Source organism: Paramisgurnus dabryanus, chromosome 15 (genome assembly GCF_030506205.2).
Source record: "Paramisgurnus dabryanus chromosome 15, PD_genome_1.1, whole genome shotgun sequence".
In the NCBI taxonomy this organism is placed as follows: domain Eukaryota; kingdom Metazoa; phylum Chordata; class Actinopteri; order Cypriniformes; family Cobitidae; genus Paramisgurnus; species Paramisgurnus dabryanus.
In genome coordinates this window covers 7,730,253-7,745,887 of record NC_133351.1, presented here as the reverse complement: position 1 = coordinate 7,745,887, position 15,635 = coordinate 7,730,253, and the positions used below count along the sequence as shown (strand labels likewise).

The 15,635-nt window shown below is 35.7% G+C and overlaps 1 protein-coding gene across 10 annotated transcripts in view; it reads left to right on the top strand.

Moving 5' to 3' along the window:
* The first annotated feature begins 14,037 nt into the window (after positions 1 to 14,037).
* The window catches only part of gulp1a (GULP PTB domain containing engulfment adaptor 1a), a 95,391-nt gene continuing 93,793 nt past the window's right edge, over positions 14,038 to 15,635 (top strand). For 2 of the 10 annotated variants that reach the window (XM_065252181.2, XM_065252182.2), the window contains exon 1: positions 14,038 to 14,286. The gene's annotated coding sequence lies outside the window, so the exon portion shown is untranslated. The remainder of the gene's footprint in view (positions 14,287 to 15,635) is intronic. The other 8 variants (XM_065252183.2, XM_065252176.2, XM_065252174.2 and 5 more) reach the window with 8 other exon arrangements.

Here is a 15,635-nt window from a genome sequence, read left to right as displayed (position 1 = left end):
GGAATTGGTGATGTAGACAATTATCATAATTCCTCCCGCTTCGGACCCCACCTGTAAGATATCTCCTGTTAGCATTGCATTGTGACCGAATCTTTCAAACATGGTAAGGAGCGTCAAATTTCCTTCTGATGTCAGAGATATTCAGGCCAATCACAACGTACAGATTAGTTGGCCAATCAGGGACACAGTGCTTTTCAAATCGATGAGATTTGTACAAAATCAGTGCGTTTCAGGAAGAGAGGGAAATCTGAAACTACAAAAATGTACGGTATGTAATTTGTTTTTTAACCATAAACCACATAAACACATTGAATTATACCAAATACACAAAATAACGTTGTTTTTTAGCAATGAAATAGGTGACCTTTAATTTTTCTCCTCATATAGAGCAGATCATGTTAAAGATATGCCCTGGCCTATGTAAAGCACTTTGGTTAAACACCAGTAGTTGTTTTTTTAATGTGCTGTACAAATAAAATTGTATTGTATTTAAATATGATAATGTTAATGCCACCCAATACATAAACAGTCAGTAAAATACTGGAATATGATAGGCCTGTATATTACGATTTGTCATTTGAAATGCTTATAGCTCTTACACAGTAGGTCCGTCTGAGATCAAACGATTAAAAATTGACTAAATATATGACGCAAATCCAATTTATTTCGTGCACTCCTCTGTGTTTAAATGACTGAAAAGAACAATTATGAAAGCTGGCAGGCTCCAGAACTCGCAGGCACTTTGAAGGTGGGCTTAATGTTTTGGTCAGTGGGTTTCGCAAGTGGAAGAACTTTGTGTGCCAAATTCATAATTGATTGCACAAAGGTTCATTTGACATGTTTAAATGGAAGTCTTAAATCTTGTGCAAAGCATGGCAGATAAGCAATAACCAAGACCTTGATAAAACAGACCCAAAGGTGCAGTTCGGGTCACGGCCTTTATGTCAAATGGGTCGGGTTATGTATTAAATTAATGCTGTTGATGGATAACGGGTCGGTTGTTGTGTTAATTACAATGAGTGCGGGTTTATCAAACAGGACCAGTGGCGGCTCGTGACTGCTCTTCCGAGGGGTGCAAATTCAAAATATGTGTTCGGAGTGTCGTGTGTTGCTCATGTTTTCAAAATATGTGTTTGTTGCGTCATGTGAACCATGTGCATCACGTGTTTTGTCAAAATAAGGGCCTGTTGCACATGCATCAAAACCGTTTATGATAAAAGAGACGCTCACGTTCACAAAATACACGCAAGACACTCCCTTAACAGTAAACTCTGATTACGCATGAGATTATGCGAGTATCTGGCAAACGCGAGCGTGTCTTTTATCATAAACCCTTTAGACGCGTCTGTAGCAGGCACTTATTTTGACAAGACACGTGATGCACACAGGATCACTTGACGCGCAGAACACATATTTTGAAATTACGAACCACACACATGACGGGCTACATACATGTTGTGACGAACTTCGCATTCTGCGCCCTCAAAAAAAAAGTCACCCGCCGCCAATGAACAGCATTACAGTATTTACTGGGATTCAAATACATGGCCTTTGCGCTGCTAACACCGTGCACAAAGACATAAACATGTTTTAGCCAATTCCAAAAATAAGCAAATCTGTCGAAACTTGTGAATGATTTTGCACATTCAGGTTTAATGACATCATTTTCGTTGAGGACAGGTTTTTGGGGAGAGGGCGTGCGGCTGGCAAAGCAGCTAAAATCACTTACGGCACCATTAAGCAGCAATCCAGAAAGTGTCAGAATGTAATTTATAGACTCCAGATTGTTAAGTGAATATCTAAGTGCTGATGTTAAAATCCACATTCATATAATGCTGTAGCAACACCCATTTAAATAAATTACCTTTTAAAGGACATCACCGCATTCGCTTGGCTTATTTTGACTTTTCTGTCCTCTGTAACATTGAGACAGCCAAGACTGGATATAGATATATCCTAATTTAATGTCGGCACAAATGCCATTGCAATTTATCATTTATGATCATTATTTTAAGGAGTGAAAAGTTTCTGTGTTGGTCATTAAGCTACATATTGTGAGTTGCATACAATTTAAAAAAGACATTGTTTATTTTTAAGGCTTATCTGAGTTTACAGAGCATCTACAGTATGAGGAGATACATTTCCAAAATGCTCTCCACCTTTAGTACTCACTTCCATATTTCAAACTATTGCACATCTGCAGTGACCTGTAGCAAAATTAGACTCGATAAAATGGACTGTTGGCCTGCAGGGAATACACAAGAAATGTCTGCTGTCAGCATCAGCTCTCATATGTTTTATGACAAAGTGTATTTGGGAAGTTTCATTAATTTTTTTTCTTCTTCATTCCACTCTGCAGTTTTATCACAAACATGAACTTGGTAGGGTCTTGGTAGGCTATGTGTTTTATAGTTTAATGTTGCTGGTTTTTTCAGGAACATGTTGAAACACGTTTTTTACTTCTGGATGAAGTCAAAGCCTGGCAAGCTGTCTGATTAACCCTTCACTAAAAATGTAAGTAAATTAATATGTATTTTTTGTGTTTTTCAAAATGAATCCTGCTTATGACGAAATTGACATTAAACACACTGTACTTTAACATTAACACAAAATAACTTGTGGTGCATTGTTTACATTTTATTAGTACTGTATCACTGAATTTTTTTAAAGGGGACATTTCACAAGACTTTTTTAAGATGTCAAATAAATCTTTGGTGTCTCAATTTATTTTAGCATGTTCAAATTTCCACTTTGTAGGTGTGAGCAAAAATGTGCCGTTTTTGTGTGTGTCCTTTTAAATGCAAATGAGCTGATATCTACACTAAATGGCAATGCCGTGGTTTTATAGTGCAGATTAAGGGGCGGTATTATCCCTTTCTGACATCACAAGGGAAGCCAAATTTCAATGACGTATTTTTTCAAATGCTTGCAGGGAATGGTTTACCAAAACTAAGTTACTGGGTTGTTCTTCATCACAATTTTTAGGAAGCATAGGGATCTAATTATAGCACATGGAAAAGTCAGATTTTTGTGATATGTCCCCTTTAAATAAATTTTGGATTTGACACAGTAACTGGAAGACATTAGTGGCAGGTATAATATGAACAACCTGATCTCACAAAGTTCCAAAGTTCCGTCATTTTTCCGTGGCATTCTCACGGATATCCGCATTTTTCCGTGGCCCTGCTACGAACTGTCTTTTTCCGTGGCATTCTCACGGATTGGTTACTCAACTGCTTTTTCCTATTTTCAAACCATTTTCACTTCGGATTAGTGTTATATTTGGTGTTTGAGTTAGTATGTCACTTTAACTATTGGTTTATAAAAAAATTCTGATTTATTCTTTAATATTTTCTAAACTTTAAACAATTGTCGCCTGGCGTTGGGGTTAGAGTTAGGTTTGGGTAGGGATGTCATTTCATGTAAATCTAACCCTAAACCGAAGAGAAAATGGTAAGAAAATTGGACAAAACAGTTGAGTAACCAATTTGTGAGAATGCCACGGAAAAAGACAGTCCGTAGCAGGGCCACGGAAAAATGCGGAGATCCGTGAGAATGCCACAGAAAAATGAGCAAACAATTCCTTGACTATCCCATGGAAATTCGTGACATCAGGCTGAATATGAAAGATTTTCCCATATGTTATCAAAAATAGGTGCTTTCATTTTTTTTTATCTTTGAACCTCCACATCCCTGAAGAGGACAACACAGACATCATTTTTATAGTGAAGTCAGGGACAAGCTGTATTTTAATAAATGTATGTGAAGAGTTCAGACCAGATATCTTTTGATGGACAGGTGTCACTGAAGCAGACATCTTCAGAGTACATTGCTGAATGAACATACCCACCAGCGCATGCATGTGACTAATCCACTTATGAGGCATGGATGTATTTTCTACTCTTTGAACACTTCACTTAATATTATCACAGCATTTGCAGCACTACATGCAATTGTAATAATATGAATTATTATATTATATGATATAATACTAATAGATCTTGCTAGTACAAAATTTCTCAAAATAAACATTCTTGTTTTAGGGAGTGTCATATCTCTGTCAATTCAAATAATATATTTATGCATTTGACAAATGCTTTTATCCAAAGCAACTTACAGGGCATTCAATCTACAGTGTCAGAAAAAACGCAGTACCCTTTAAACAGATCCTAATATGTACCATGTATGCACAGATATGTATACATTTGGTAGCAATATGTATATTTGATGTACTAATATGAACCCTTTCAAATAGTAACAATATATACCTCTGAGGTACTAGTATGACCTCTATAGGTGCAAAGGTGTACTTTTTGAAAGGGTACTGCCCCAATGACAGCTAGCTACCAAGATTTGACCATTTTATTTCTGACAGTGTATACATTTAATCAGTATGTCTGTTTCCTGGGATCAAACCCAACACAATGCTCTACCCATTGAGTGAGTCCTGACACTAATAAAAGCATATACCTCAAAATTAGACAGACAGAAACAATGGTCCCAAGCTGTCACTATGGCAGTATCCTTTAAAAAGGTCCTAATGTGTAATGTACACACTTAGGTACAGATATGTTTACATTTGGCGCCAATATGTACCTTTAAGGTACTAATATGCATTCTTTGGTACCAATACCTCATAGGTTTAATATGAGCTCTTTAGGTGCACTTCCAGTGACAACTTTTTTGCAGTCTAACCCAATATAGTCTGGCTATGAACAACCCAATTCTAGGCAAAATTAACTTGTGAGCCGTATGACTTTCCATCATGTGAGCAAAGTCAACAGTAATTGGAAGATGTTTGGTTTCATTGTTTATTTTATTATTTCATTATTTTTTGTGTTAGACGTCTTTTTTGATTAAAATTTTGCCTTGTTTAAGCCTAGACATTCGGGCTGGTGTTTGGACAGCTAGATAATGCAAAATTGCTTGTGGGAGGGACCTTTTTTTTCTGACAGTGTGTTTAGTATTGCAAAGACATGTGTTTATATAATAATTACAGTTACATAAATAATGTTATGAAATATGACGTTTTGAATATAAAATTATGAACGTACATGAAATTTAGTTTTATAGAAATGACACTTGAAGTCTACATCAAACTTTTTTGTGATTTCTATATTGATCTTTAGAAATAACATTTCTACAAAACAATTTATTTTCACCACCCACTTCGTCTGTATTGCTCTGCTGTTGGCCCACCATAGCTGGAGAGATTATAGGATAAGTGTTTTTAAAGAGGCATGTAATTGACTATTTCTAGTGTAAACAAATCTTCAACCCAAGGGATGTTTTTACTTCCACGTTCCATCTGTAAAAACAGCAGGCAGTCCTTGCAGCTTTTTCTGTCAACCACCTGCCGTCAAATATTTTCATAACAATTTTACATACTAATATTTTGGTGCTGGTTTCTTGTAGGTTAACGTGACAAAGATGACAAAGCTTATGTACGATCATCGATCGTACAGTATATATATATATGATCTTACTCAGACAATATTGAAGATATCAACGTTATTTTTCACAGAATGTTCATTATAGACATATACCCTCACCTAAAGGATTATTAGGAACACCATACTAAAACTGTGTTTGACCCCCTCTCGCCTTCAGAACTGCCTTAATTCTACGTGGCATTGATTCAACAAGGTGCTGAAAGCATTCTTTAGAAATGTTGGCCAATATTGATAGGATAGCATCTTGCAGTTGATGGAGATTTGTTGGATGCACATTCAGGGCATGAAGCTCCCGTTCCACCACATCCCAAAGATGCTCGATTGGGTTGAGATCTGGTGACGGGGCCATTTTAGTACAGTGAACTCATTGTCATGATCAAGAAACCAGTTTGATGTGATTCGAGCTGTTTGATGTTGGTGCATTATCCCATTGGAAGTAGCCATCAGAGGATGGGTACATGGTGGTCATAAAGGGATGGACATGGTCAGAAACAATGCTCAGGTAGGCCGTGGAATTTAAGCGATGCCCAATTGGCATTAAGGGGCCTGCACAGTGGTAACAAAGCATGATGGATCCATGTTCTCATTCTGTTTACATCAAATTCTGACTCTACCATCTGAATGTCTCAACAGAAATCGAGACTCATCAGACCAGGCAACATTTTTCCAGTCTTCAACTGTCCAATTTTGGTGAGCTCGTGCAAATTGTAGCCTCTTTTTTCTATTTGTAGTGGAGATGAGTGGTACCCGGTGGGTTCTTCTACTGTTGTAGCCCATCCGCCTCAAGGTTGTGCGTGTTGTGGCTTCACAAATGCTTTGCTGCATACCTCGGTTGTAACGAGTGTTTATTTCAGTCAAAGTTGCTCTTCTATCAGCTTGAATCAGTCGGCCCATTCTCCTCTGACCTAAATCACCTTTCTTTCCCATTCTGACATTTAGTTTGGAGTTCAGGAGATTGTCTTGACCAAAATGCATTGAAGCAACTGCCATGTGATTGGTTGATTATATAATTGCATTAATGAGAAATTGAACAGGTGTTCCTAATAATCCTTTAGGTGAGTGTACAGTATAAGCTGGATTTTCACAGACAGGTTCACATGTAATAAAGTATATGAATTGTGCAAAATTGACTTACCTTCATGTTTTTATCTTAACACCTACATATACGCCTGCTTGTATATTACGAAATCCTTGAGTAAAGTAGCTTGCTAAGGGCTTTCTGTATTGGAGTCGTGATTTATTTTTGACACCTTGAGTGACCTATTTTAGTCATGCATAAGCATAGTTTTGCTTATATTTGACCAATGTTTTATTTGTTATTTGCAATGCAGTGTGATAAAAATAGTCGTCTGTATTTTTCTTTATTACACATGACCCAGTTGTTTGCATTATCATAACTCTGCTGCAGAATATTCTGTTCTCATTGCAGAATGATTAAGGTACCTTTAGTCAAACTCCCAATGTGCTTTTACACCTGGGAGAGCTTGTGTCTCATATTTTATATTGTGAAATAGCATACTTGAAACTATTTTAACTTTTATTATAGCTGTGGGCTTTGGGCTGAATGTTTTATTTTATACTAACACCAGTCAAACGCCCACCTCACCTAAGAATGTGAACCCTACCAGAGAAAGTTTAAGGCAGCATTCTAGTGTAGCTCGTATAGACTCCCACATCTTAAATCTGTTATTTTCATCATTAGCAACAGAGTCAGCAACAACATTCCTTCCATCTAACTAACCACGCAACCACACTTGTGTGTCCAAGCCTTTTGCTACAGTTTACTAAGGGGCGAGAGCAATAGTGAGGTGTGAAATTCTGAGCCACTTTGAGCAAACTGTGATCGCCTTATCAGTGAACGTTTTAATGGGATTTTTTCTTCTGCCCGCTAGTGCTGTTTTGCTCTTCCCTGTCTGGGTGTCTTAACTCCTGCTAACATGCAAAGTTTGTTCCTGGTGAGAAAAAAGATTAAAGCTAAAAGCAGTTCAGACAGGGTCTCGGCTCACAGCACATTTCAGTGTATAAACAGGCATACAAAAGTGGCAAATGATATAGTAAGAAGGTTCCTCATTTACCATGTGTATATATAAAGTGGTGGTAGTAATAATACTGTAGAAAATTAAGTAATTAGGTAATTCATTGGCTGGCATAAACAAACAAGGAACAATTCGTCTAGCATTTACTGTTTTTGGTTGATGGTAATTTTAGCATTTACTGCACAAATAAACATTAGTTAATGCATAATGAACAATTGTATTTGTCATGGTCCTTTCATCCCTGTGTGTTCTTTATGTCAGGATCATGGCAGCCCTATCTGTTGATGTTTGGATCCTAACTAGGGGTGGGCCGATCCACTTTTTCCATTAGCGATCCGATTTCGATTCCTAAATTCTGAGTATCGACCGATACCGATCCCGATCCAATTCTTGTATTTTTCTTGATCCATTTAGAAATGTGTGTGTGTGTGTGTGTGTGTGTACACACAAAAATATATATAAGGTTATTGTGTTTGCATGTGTCTTGTGTGTGTATGACGCGTTACTCCGCGAGCACCAGACCAACCAGAGTTTTTGTGACCTTAAATATCTTCATATATGCAATTGTTTTTCACATAAAGCTGTTGAATATATTAGGAAGACTTTGAATATAGTGTGTAAAAATGTTTATGGTGCTTATATGGTGTTTATGGTTATAATAGTCTGACTTTTCTATAGCATGATAGTAACAACAATGAGTAACGCACAGTATCGAATTTGGATCGGCCCCGTTATTCCGATATCCGATCCAGCAAAAAAGGTCCGGATCGGCTCGATATCCGATCCAAAGTATTGGATCGGCCCACCCCTAATCCTAACCTCCAGTTCTTGTCTCGTTTCTTGTGCTTGCTGTCAGGGCTGCCCTTGTTTTCTAGTTTATCTCTTATTTAAGCCCTGTTTACACGTACATGGTTATATTTAAAAACTGAGACATTACTCTTAGTTTGGACCCTTCGTTTACATGCAAATGGAGAACTCGCCTCTGAAACCGATTCTTTCTAAAAACTCCGGCCAAAGTGGAGATTTTAAAAATCTTTGTTTGCACGGTTGCATGCAAACTGAGACAAATGGATGTTTAGGCAGCCGACGTCACAGTATGCGCCAGAGCTCGCACCTACGCCCAAAAGTGCGACCTTGTTCAAAAGAGGAACGGGAAGTGATTCAATGCTGTTTTCAGGATTCTGACTGGCTTACATGGGCTTAAGCTTCTCGTTACATCGCCACCTAGAGGTTTGGCATGCTCTTGACGGCGTATATACACGGGTACGTGTCAATTAACACTTTCTATTTTACAGAAAAATACTTTAATAAAACTAGACAGGCCGCTACAACAGTTCAACTTATTTACAAAGTGTGAATTTATTTGTTTTGATGATTATTTTGCATGCAGTAAATCTCAATAGATAAACAGATGTCAAACCATCTGTTAATCTGTGCAGGACAATGTCTCCTGGGACTCTAACAGGGAACATTATTGTCATCATCATAATATTTTATCCCTTTACAATAAAATTGCCAAAAGATACTTAAAAATTACACAATTCTTTACATATAAAATCTTTTATAGTTTGGGGCCCCCAAGTGGTTAAAGGCCCTCGGGCACAAACTTCTTTATCCAGAAGTGTTCATTGAAAAGTGCTTTTTATTATGCAAAAATGCTGTGGACATTTGTATTCCATCGTGTCTTGTCAGCTATACACTAAATTTCCTTTGAAGTATGATGTCTGCTTACTGTAAGTACTAACATGATTGGAAAAAAATGTATTCAACGGATAATCTATTTGGTTTATGTGGATGAAACACTCCAAAATAGCACTCAGGTCATTTGTTTAATTGATCAAAAAGTCCTTCCTGTACATCAAAAGAGATGCGCTTAACTGAAAAAGAAACGGGATGTTTGATGTGCTTATTCAGTTTGCATTGCAGTGAAAAGCCACCCGTGGTTTGCATCTGTTTGTTCGTGTGCTCTCAGAGAGTTTAGAAAGGATAAAGGGACTGAAAATTATTATGAATTTAGCTTTAGACAGGACCACTGGCCTGAAAGCTGTTTACAGAGTATTTACTGGGTTCTATATAAAGCACTTTATTGGTGAATGAAATGTGCTATATAAATAAACTTGCATGTTGGTGAAGGGAGTCTGAGCTCCGATGTGGTTTTGGTTTGTATTCCATATAGTTCAACAAATATTTAGAATATAAAGCCGTACTGTAGGCTATACTTTCTCACTTCAGTGCAAAATAAGCAAAACAAATAATGGAAGTATTATACTGTATTACTTGAATGGATTGATGCCCATTTAAATCTTTATGGTCTTGAAAAAGAATAAAGCTCTTTCTTTGATGTTTTGTTAAAACATAATTCACAAATCTCATTAGCATACACATTTTTTACAAATCTTTATATTCACATGGACTCTGTGCTATACTGTAACTTAAGTCTATTTGTATTTAGTCTTGAAGCTTTTGTTTATGAGGTTATTTAAAGCTCACATAGCACATGCTGTTTCTGCTTATCTCATATTAACCTTAAGTACCTATAGATTATTACATCCTTCATATATCCAAAGAGTCTTCTTATTCGTTCTGAAAAAAGCCCGAGCCCCTAGAGGCGTACCGTTAAGCATGAACACAAAACACACAAAAAACATTATCCTACTATGTCTGGATAACTTATGATTCACTACATGTTCGTGTTGTTTACATATGCAACATTGTCAACAAACACAGACATTTGATGCAGTTTTACTTATCGCCTGTGACTCATGACCCAGCTGGGACGGCACCAACAAAATCCAGCATAAAAAAAAGCACATCTCCCCTGCTACCCCGGATAAACAAACTATATCCATTATTTCCATATGACTAGGTTCTTTGGAAACCTGAACAATCTTAAATTTCCCACACAAACAACAACACACTTCTTTGGTGCCCCTGGACCACAAAACTATTCATAAGAAGCACATATATATTTGTAGGAATAGCCAACAATTAATTTTATGGGTCTAAATCAGTGTTTCTCAAACTGTTTCAGGCCAATGACCACTTTATCTTCCATTTTTTTTCTGAGGACCACCTAACAGAATCCCACTGTAACATGCCCCCAAAAAACAACCAAATATGAAGGACAAGCTAAATTTAAGTTTAATATGCAACTGTTTCAAGTCAAAAACTAATTTTTTAAACACAAATGCTATGCTTTTTTCAGAAATTATTGTACAGTATGAATTTTATTTCATTAGAAAAAGTAAATGTGAAATGAGTTGCAGCTTAATATGATCAACAAACTGCACAAAACTACAATTAAACATACTATAACAGCCTAGGTCCCACTTAATGTCATTCCAAAGAGCCATTAGTTTAAAACTGAGGTGTTGGGTATATGAAGTCTATGGTTGTAACTATGGTAACAATAAAATGCTAAAAAAAAAAAAATGTTTCCCTAATGTCCAAAATCACTGAAATTACAGGGATTTTACACATAAAACAAAAACTAGTACTTTACAAAACTAAGAAATCTGTGGATTTTAGCTGCTTTCAGTTGACGCTTGATCTTTTCTTTTAACTCCTCTTTGGTTTAGCCACCGATCCATTTTTATGTTATTAAAACAAAATGGCAAGAACTGATATCACAGTATCGCAAGTGCATTAAAAATCTACTTAAATAAGTGATGATTGTATAAACACTTGCCTAGTTTAGGTCATCTTTTGGCGGACCACTGGGGGGTTTGGCGGACCACTAGTGGTCCGCGGACCACACTTTAAGAATTACTGGTCTAAATTATTGATTTGTTTAATGCCAAAAGATATTAGATATTAAGTAAAGATCATGTTCCATGTTTCATTTCCCACCGTAAATAAATCAAGCATGTATTTATCATTAATAATATGTGTTGCTAAGAACTTCATTTGGACAACTTTAAAGGCATTTTTTCAATATTTAAATTTTTTTGCACCCTTAGATTCCAGATTTTCAAAAAGTTGTATCTCAGCCAAATATTGTCCTATCCTAACAACATACCTCAATGAAAAGCGTAGCCTATTTATTCAACTTTCAAATATAAAAAATCTAAATTTCAAAAAATTGACCCTTATGAATAGTTTTGTGATCCAGGATAACATTTTATGGCTATGTGATAACTACACTACATTATGTGCTGTTGTCTTTATTAGAGAGTCAATTATTTATAAATGCTTGTTGTGTAAAATGACTGAGATGAAGTGATGGATTTGTGTCTGATATGGTTCAGATTGTTACATGTAATTAATTTATATCAGCACTTTTATAAGTGATAAAAAAGAGCATTCGTACTTTGTAGTCAATTAATGTATTCCTTATTTAATCTTCCAGCTATAAAGGGATATACTTCATATATTGTAATGATATTCTTTCAAATAACATATGTAACACAATGCTTACCAATACATAATATTCTCTCACTATACCGTATTTTCTCTCATTTTTTGTTGCAGATTATCAGATCTAAACTAATAACTCGGTCATTCCACCAAATTGGTGCCATTTTTGTCCCGAGGCATTATATGTATAAAAATGCAAAAAACCTAACTCTAAAATAATTTTTTTATTTTTAAGCTAAGTGTCCTGAATGTTAATCTAACATTCTATTTAAACAAAATATTTTAAAACATTAATAAAAACTATACAGAACACTGAAAATGTCTATTTTTAATCTGTCTCTATCTCTCTACTTTACCTTTAAATATAAAGCAAACAATTCTTTGGATATCTTACATTTTTTGCATTTTTGTGTGGGTCCAAATCCCATTTTTGCTTTAAATATTTTTTACCATTGAAAAGTCATAATATTTAAGATAAATGCACAGTTTAGTTATGGCCACAGGATTTCATTCAGACCTCTTACCCAGCACGTTCCCCCCTCTGAAAATTTAGGAATACCCCGTAATTCACATTTTCAAGAGGAAGTGACATCATCTGGATCTTCTGAATGTCATGTGAAGATCAAAAGTCACTTTTCTCATTCTCTTCTGTAACTTTTATGATATTGATGCTATGACTGTGAATGTCAATCTTAATGTTACAAATGTTATTTCTTTAATGTTATCAGATTATTTTAAAATAAAACGGGAAATCACTAGAATTTGCTAAGTGTTTTTATGCAATTAGCATATAAGCATACATAACATATTTACTGCAGCTATATTTCATCCATTTGCTAAATCTATGCTAAAAACTCAATCCTGTTACTTTCAGTCCTGTTATCAAAATGCCTTCATCCTCATTCAGAAACCATGTTAAAAATCAACTATATCTGAGATTGACCAATGATCATTTTGATAAGTAAAACATGTGCATTAGATGCATTAGTACTGTACACAGAACAGGGCTTGAATACACAGTGGTGAAGGTGTGAACAATCAGGAAACAGAAACAGAGAAACAACAAAACACATCAGTGTTACATTATAATATTGATTATATAAAGGTAATAAGATATTTTCATGCAGAAATGTTTTTGGTGGACAATTGAATCTTATTAGAACCTAAAAATACCTTGCTGTTACTAAGGTGACACCATTTCAAAAAGTAAAAAATTTTAAAGGCTACTGCCCTATGATGGCTTGGAAGCATTTTTTGACATTTTTTTTCTGACAGTGTGGAATTGTGCTATGCTTTTAAAAGTAACCTTCATTGAAAATTACTTGAAGCTATTTTCTCATTAACACAATGGCAAATACCAGTGAGCTCTATCTTCTCATTAAGATATGCTATGTTTTCATTCAATTTACCATTTATCTTGATTGTCATATGAACTCCGGCCAACCCAGTTTAAAAGAAAGGAAATCTCTCAAACTGATTAATCAAATTTATCCTTTGATTATTTATTTATTAATTTTGTAGCATTTCATATCATGGGTCCATTCATTTTCAAGTGTCCAAAAACAATACTGGAAATCTCTCCTGAAAAGACAGTGATTGCATAAAAGTTTTAACATTTTGATGCCCAAGGGAATTTTTAAGGTTTGCCACTGAATATTGTAATCAGTGTGATTAGAGAGTTTTTCTTGTGGATTTTTACAATGATTGTAATGAATCTAAATTTTATGGCCAGCCAAAGCTAAAATTCAAACCTCTCATTCACTGCTCGTGTTTATTTTCTTTATTAAAACCATGGTTCAGTTTTGTAAGGAATGTAACAGTAGGCTAACCACGTGAAAAAAATACTGTATAGTTGCTAGTCTGTAGTAAAAATCCTAAATACTATATTGTGTTTTTGAACATTACCATAATAAATATTAAAGTATCTTAGACTATTTTACTCTAGTTTATGAATTCACTATAGTTAATACTACAGAATACTACGAGGAACTCTACTTTCATATACTACAGTATACTACATTTTACTATAGTAAATAGTCTACTAACATCCACTACCGTGTTTTTCATGTGGGTTGTGTTTTTGTTTGTGTCACAGTAGTCAGCCGTTTACATCCTTGCAGTACACATCACCCTCATCTGGCCCTTTAAACTTCCAGTCGGTTGGCGCGACTCCTGCGGCGGCATTTATCGGAGTGAGCTGACGTCACGAAACTTTTCCAGCGGAGTGTGCGTGCGTGGATGATGAGAGGGTGTGAGCGTGGAGAACACAGCGAGTGAGTCCACCGCTCGCTCAGGACGGGTGAAGGAGTCCAATTTTCACTAAGTAAACCGGGACCGTTCTTTAGCTCCGGAAAGTAAACGCTTGGAATCGAGACGAAATTGGATCGCGGATCGTCTGGCGCATCGCTTCTTTTTCAAATAGAAACTTTAAGTCTTGAAAAGTAAGTGAGTCGTTTTATGAAACACGCTTTAAAGTTTATTTTTTGCTGTTTGTTTGTCAGATTGCTTCAGCCATAGTCGACGACGCTTGTTTGTTTATGTTAACATCTATGTTGTTCGGTTAATGCTTGCTATGGACGTGATTTGTGATGTTATGGAGGATGGAATGCGCGTGAGCAGGTTCATTTAGCGACATGGATGCAAGTATGCGAGGCGGAAAGTCTGTATGATCTTTGTGAGATTTAAAAGAAAAATTAAATTAACAAGTTCATCGTTGTTGTTGTTGGTTTAATAGATACGTTGCGTTTCTTTCGGTTATGCATAGGTTTAAATATGCACTTAAAGTGCAGCATATCGACAAATCTGACAATTAGGTTATGTTTTGGCGTTTGATACTGTAGATCGCGATTTTGAAGTTTATTGGTACATTTTGTGTCTGCGTTTAATTTTCAAATCTTGTTTACAGTATCAGTCTGTCATGTTTTATGTACATGCACGCAGTGATATTAATTTAGGTGATTTCTCTGTAGACAGACTCCAGTTCGTTTACGTTCTCACTAGTTGAAAGCCTTTTGGAGATGTAGAGTCGTGCAACCATGCAACAGTCTGTTCATGCATGGATACCTCTAGAGGCCATTTCCAGTGTGTAATCTGCATCACACTACCTTATGAACGAGACAGATATACAGATCAGCTTTGAGAAAAGCTAATTCATTAATGAATCTCTCAAAATCTACCAGTTTGATGCATCCTTTGTCCACTTCACTGTCTTTTGTGCAGGACAACATGTGTTGGTGTGTGATTTTCTAAAACTGTGTTTGCATTTGTTGAGGGTATTTCATGGGGAAGCAGAATGCATGCAGTGCATTGCTATAATATGTGACCCTGTCTGTGAAAACCGATCTGAAGTCTTTATTTGTTTTCTATATAAAATAATATAAAGTATATTTAATATTGACTAAGTAAGGTCATGTCGAAAATTGGATTCGTAGTAAAATTAATGGATAAAATCATAGTGAAATGAATAGATGAAATCAAACTTTGATGCTCCTAATCTCATAATTAGATTATGAGACTTTAACCCATCTGTGAAATCCAATATGTGGATCTTTGCAGCAATGCCAAAGCTGAAACATTTTTGGTTCCCCAAAGAACCTCTGAGAAAATTTATATAGGTCTAAAACAACATAAGGTTATGTAATAGCAGAATTTTCAGGTTTTAATAAGCTTTTTTTGCAGAAACATTAGAGAGAGAGTTCTGTTACTTTTTATTTATCTTTATATAAAGTTTGTCTTTCGCCATTAAATTGAATCTAGTGAAACAAAAAATATTATTGCTATATTTGGAGAT